Genomic DNA, 6706 nt, shown 5'->3' on the forward strand with positions numbered 1-6706 from the left:
CGCCGGTGTCCTACTCATCCATAAAAGCGTTTGCAATTTCTATTGAGCTTCTGAGCGCGATGGGTGAGATTGTAAGCCAGTCTTTCTTGGCTATTTTAAGCTGCTCCAGATCTGTCGTGAGTTTGGGTAGCGCTTCTCTGGAGCCTACGACGATAGGCATCACTTCGGCGTCAGTGACTCCGAGGTCAGACTTCAATTTGCTAGCGACTGCTTCATATTTCTGCACCTTCTCCGTGGCTGCTTCGGAGAGGCTCTCCTTGTTCTCGTACCGGACAGTAACGTCGAGTACGAGAACCCGATCCTCATTCCATAGGACGAGATAAGGCTTCCAGCGCTCTCCGTGGAGCTCGATGGTCGGCTCCACCATGGTTTGATATTTGCTAGCTAATCTGTCTCTCAGCAATCCGACGATTTCATTGTGCCTTTTGATGCGCTTTGCTTTTGTGCGGGGGCATTGGCCGAGAACGTGCCTCAACGTTTCTACGACTGCTCCGCAGGCACGACACCTGGTGTCTACTATTTTTGTGTGCCTGGGCCATAACGGCTCTTGTTGGGAAGGTGTTCGTCCGCATCTTAATCACGTCGATGATTTTGCGGGATGGTTTCAGCAAATTTTCCTTTATAAGCCATAAGTTACCGAGTGATTCTTGGGCAAAGTTTGCGCCCTGGTCTTGCGATGTTTGCTTGGCCCACTTCTTCCTATACTCTTTTTTTTTATTTGCCGTTTCCGGCTTACAATCTCGCTGGTTGCTGGCCACGGCAAGCGCATCGCGGCGGCATATGCTACGTATAGTTTTTGCGCGCGATCGTTCAGTACCGTATTTCGGACCAACTCTTCAGTGGACTCCACTGCCCTTCTCGCGCTCCTGAGCGACGCCAGGAGAACCATCGGTTGGACCTCGATAAGTCCCAAATCCTCTTCTCTCGAGGGCGTATAAAAGAAGGCACTACTGGTAGTTTTGTGCAGTGTAGTATTTTTCTCACATACGCTCTTATTTCTGAATCAATGTTGCTCAGTATATCTCTGGGCGGCGGTCGCATCACCAACCCGTACGTGTACCTGGGTACACGCGCAGAAGAGTTAGTTTCTGCGTCGGTTTGAGCGGTAGCGCTTTGACTCGCTTCAGAGTGTCTCGAAAGGTCTCCAATTCGAAGCCTGGAACTAGGCCCGTCCAAGGCGTGGCGGTCGCACCCAAGTATTTGAAGGATTCCTCCGAGTCGTTGCATGGTATCGGCGTATCCCGAACAACTATTTGAGGGTCTCTGATATACCACGTCTTACTTGTCGGCATATACTTGAAGGCAGAACTCTTTTCTAAGGCCAAGAAATTTTTCCCGCATATAAGGGAGAATTTAAAAACTTGAAAATGTTAGTCACGTGAGTCAAACAATTGTCAAAAAATTATATTATAGATATCGTGGACGTGAATTTAGTTGTCGAGCAAGTTATAACTAGCGCTTGATTGGGTAAAGCAAACGACTCTTGGCATTTCCTCGAGAACATTATTTAGACAAATATATTTTGAATAGGGAATTAAATGAAAAAAAAAGACGCCTGGAAAGGCAGTGATGGGAATTTATCAATTGATCATTTTAAGACTAACAAGACGTCCAAGGAGGGAAAACATGTCAAGCTCGCACAGAGCGATACATTTTATTTCTTCCGCATATAAGGGAGAATTTAAAAAGTTAAAAAAGTCACACGAGTCAAAAACAATTGTCAAAAAAATATTCCGGTATAGATATCGTGGCTGTGAGTTTAATAGTTGGGCTAGAGTGTTTGTAACGGACCTCAGAGGACAACTTAGCTGTGCTGCTCAATGTTTTAATCAAGCGAATAAAAAATCTTTTTGGACGCCATTTTTTGAGATTGTACGAGAATTGCTAGATCCAATTCACTCTTTTCAGGTATGTCAGTTACATATTGGGGCAGTCTAGCCATTTTTTGGAAAATTTAGGTCGGTGTGCGCGCGCGGGCGCGTCTGACGAGAAGTACGTGTTTCGGAGGAGAAGGGTTGAAGGGGGGGGGGGACCTTAGGGCAAGGCCTCATAAAATAAAGTTTTCGCGATTCAATGACGATGGAATCAAGAAAGGAAACGATTTGAAGTTTTGCAACAAGAAAAGGAAAAGCCGAAGCCTCGTTAGCCACGGAATAAGGCTCTTCGTCGCTCTATTTCGCGTTGTCCGACTTTCACCGCGTGGAGGTGAGAACAGCACATGAGCTCGTGCTAAATAAGATGAGCACTTTGGAAAGCCTTTGTTTTTGGGGTTTTTTGGTTTTTGGTTTTTGGGTTTTTTGGGTTTTTTTTTAAATTTTGTTTTTAGGTAGTTTTCTCTCTTTGCCTCTTTCTCTTTCTGCTCTTTTTCTCTATTTGGAAGTTATAGTATCAATATTTTCTTGCTGAACCTTAGGTTTAACAATTATAACATTTTTTTTCTTCTTTTCTTTAACTATCTCACTATAACTCTTCTGTGCTCCTCTTGATGAATTACTAGGTCCAGTGGACAGCATCCTTCTTCTAGCTCTTCTTTGATATTCTTTAACTCATATTGGATAACTTTTTTATCATTACTTTAATTTTCTTTTTACACATAGTCTTGTCTTTTATTTCTTTTATTGTTCTCATGAGCCAATCAATTTTTAGATCCATATTTGCTGATCCACTCGTACTTGTGCTTCCAGATGCTCCCGTTGATCCGAGCCTATTAGTGTTTAAGACAACTTTGACTTGGAGGAGCAAATGGGTATTCAGCAGGCCATTCAGCTAATGCTATTAAATTTTGAAGAAATTGTAATTTTAGAAACGCATTTGTCAATTGTTGAAGGTTTTTTGTTGCTGTTCTCCATAATGTTAAAGCTAGAAATCCTGTTAATTTGGATAACATTTTATCTCGTTTTACTTCTTCATTTGTTTTTATACTTTTTATAATAGTACTCACTTTATTATAAAATGTATTAAGATGATCTTGAGAATAAACTTCAATTAACTTACTATATGTTTTTTTTGCAGTAATATCAGTAATATTGGGAGGAAAAACCAAAGTGGCAACTTATTCTATGGATTTTAATTTTACAATATCATCAATACTTTTATTTGGTTGATATATTTTATTTTTTCCATTGAGATCTTCCTCCAAAATAATTTTATTTCCGGTTTGTGCTAACAAGCAAGCATCACCAATAACTGCAACCAAGTTGTCCTGAGGACTTATGATTCCAGAAAAATATAAGTTGTAAAATCTGTTGACATTTTATATTTGATCTAAAATCTTTTGATCTACCAAAATTTATTTCATTTCGCAATTCTTCTAATTTGTTGTCGGACCATCCTGGAATTCTTGGTGCTGTTGATTTTGGGATCTCTACCAATAATCCCTGAACTCTTTGTTTGATCTTCTTATGTGATTCCTCTACTGATATTTTGGGAAACAATATAATATCTTAAGTGTAATAGAAATTTCGGAAATATTTTTTCTATCTTGGTGAATGGTTGGACACGACTTGAAACAGATCCACCTTTTCGTATTTTATTGTAGGCTTTAAGGTATTGATTCCGTTTATTAGATGTTGGCATAGATTTGCAATACTCTTCTTCACTAATTGGCTTATATACTCCTTTAAATCGATGACTGTAACATCGTTTGACCAATCTAATCGATAACTTGGCATGATGATTGGTTGATGACGGCTGCAAGGGTGGTTTCTGTAGATACTGGGTAGTAATATAGTTCATCAGGCCTGAAAATGCTTTTGAAATGAAGTATTTGCCTGCTATATATACCCCTACCGATGTGATATTCACTAAGGGCAGGACCAACCAATTGTTCCACTTTTGTCTGGGTGTAGGGGTTATGGAGTTTAAATCAGGCATTGTTAGTTTAGTTGTTATTTTGCTCCATGGAGCATACCACCTCCTCGATGTAATGCACCCTTGAACCTCTTCATTATACTCATTTGCTCTCTTAATAATCTGTTCCGAGAATATAGACTCTTGATTAAGTTTGTCATAAATATGTTTTTTAACAATTGTATCCAATATCTGTTTACGGATAGAAGAACTATCATAAATTTTGTTCTCATTAAAAAACTCGTTAAGTAGTGCATTAATATATGCCAAATAATTGTTGTCTATTGCCTTACCGAAGGTCCTCACATATAAATAATCGTAAGCTTTCTGAGAATTTACATCTACTATAGACTCAAATTTACTTTTCTTCTCGAGGGTTTGTATGGCTCATAACAAACCTATTTAAAAACACTACTACTAGAAATTTTATATCTTCCATAAATTTCTCCTTATTTGAATAGTTCCATAATGACTGAGTTCCATCATTATTATCAATTTCAATTTGGAACTGTTGGATTGGAGCTGCTCTATTAGCAAAATATGATCTTGTCAATTTTCTTAATATAACTTGTGGATCAAATTCTTGGTATCTACAAGCTTTAACCATTTTCTTTACTTTAGATTAGTTTTTTTAGTCGACTCACACACATGCAGGAATTACCATATCCCAATATCTTGGAGTCAATCCACACAACTTAAGAAAATGAATCATCTGATCAATAAAGGAGTTATCCTCTACTTCTAACTCAGTAAATGATCTTCTAATTTCCCAATTACCCTGTTCATCATGCAATTGTTTTATTTTATCAAGCCAAACCGATTGATCATTCAACTGCATAGGATCATCTTTTACCAGTGAATAAATGAGACATAACACATTATCATTGATTTTAAAATTTAAGAGAGAGAGGGCGAGAGAGGGGGGGAGGACCAAGTGGGATATGAGGAGAAGAAATGAGTAAAGGAGTAGACATTGTGAAGACCAAATAGTTGATTAATTGTACTGAACAAGGGGGTTATGAGTCCATCTAAAGCTTGTACACCATGATGAGAAATCCAGTACTATGAACATGTATGTTTCACTCTCTATCTGCAGGACAGGCTTATTCATTCTTAGAATGGTTCTTATGAGTTGTTTTTCGCTCATGGCCATTGATTGATTTTTAATGTATCGAAACAAAGGATTAGCTATGTTTTTTTCGATAGCTGTTTGGTATAATCTCATCTCAAAACACATTTTATCGTAGAAACGATATTTGTCTTTAAGAAATTTATCTTATTCTCTTTCTTTAGGAACTGCTACCATGATTCTCCATTCTAAGGGGCATCACTCATGACTATTGTTGACGCGTTTTTTTATAGTGGTTTTCCCTGTAGGCCTAATTCATTTAAAAAGAAGAATTTAAAAACGACCAAAAAGCGATGATTAAAGACGAAAAAAAATTGAACATTAAAATTTTGTACGATTACGTTCGTACGATTCGATAACAAAAGGAATATTTATTTTAATATTTGAAGAACTTATTCGCATCAACGAAGATAATGATGCATTCTTCAAATAAGAGCGTCTGTCGGTTTTTATATATTTTATTTTGGAAAAAGAACATTCACATAAATAAGTCGAACCAAACATGAAAAAAATCGAAGACCGAAATTCTTAAGTCTCGGATAAGCCGCTACGTCTAAAATTTTATAAATTTCTATTCCTTTTTTTGGTCGCATTTTAAGGGAAATATTAGATTGCAAATCGTAAAGTTCTTGTTGCAATTCTATATTTTGCTCTTCGATTTAGACAGTAAAAGGATTCTCGAGAAGATCAAGATCATTTCTAAACATTTTAAAATCTCTAAATCGCGTATTAAATTGACTAATGAGAGAATCGATTAAATAGAGATGTTTCTGAAAGTTGTAACTTTTGCCATGCTCTTTGAAAAGAACTTGACAAGATGGGAAGAAATTTAAATTATCTGCCTCAATATAATTTTTAAATAATAATAATTGTCTATGGAAAGAATCAATGGCGCTGACTAATTGAGAAATAACTTGATTCGTTCTTTACAGCTTCAAATTTAAAATATTTAAATGGTTAGTCAAATCAGTAATAAAAGCGAGCTCACTGAGAAATTCTAAATCTTGTAGAAAAAAATTTAAATTTGTCGCATTTTGTAACAGATTTCTTACAAGAAAAGGAAGATTTTTTTTCTTATTGCAAAAAATTTCTCTAAACATTTTCCGACACTAAGCCAGCGGATTTCGCAATATAAAGGGACATCGGTATAAATTGCGTTACGCTCTTCGAGAAAGTGTTAAAACTTTCAATGGGAAAGAAATTTATGACCACCTTTAATAAAATTAACAATTTCCGTTACCGTTCGCAAAGCAGTACTAAGTTTAACAGCTTTTCCGCATAACGCTTCTTGATGGATAATGTGAAATGAAATTTGTTAATTAATTAAAACATTAATTAATTAAAACAATTGCGTTACGAATTACCGATGCGCGCAAACTCTGCACACGTGATTATCGCGCGCGTTTGTTTCATCTACATATTCAAAGTTCTCGGGAATCCATGGTCGAATAGGAGTCTCATCCCATGAATTATTTTGATAATTTTTTTTAATTTTATAAGGTGCCTCTTATGCTGTTTGTAATATTGGCGACAGAATTCTAACTTAAAGGCCCAGTTTATCAAATTGGCTATTTTTTTTTGGAATAATTTTTCTCCAGCACTTTTTTCTTTCCAGGCATTAACACTGGCATTCATGTCAATGTTAGGGTGACCGAAACACTTTCACATGCCTGATATCTCTAGCTTCATATGGACCTGAGAATCAGTAGCGATGGATGTAGTTACATA

This window comes from Monomorium pharaonis, chromosome 10, assembly GCF_013373865.1.
Source record: "Monomorium pharaonis isolate MP-MQ-018 chromosome 10, ASM1337386v2, whole genome shotgun sequence".
In the NCBI taxonomy this organism is placed as follows: Eukaryota; Metazoa; Arthropoda; class Insecta; order Hymenoptera; family Formicidae; genus Monomorium; species Monomorium pharaonis.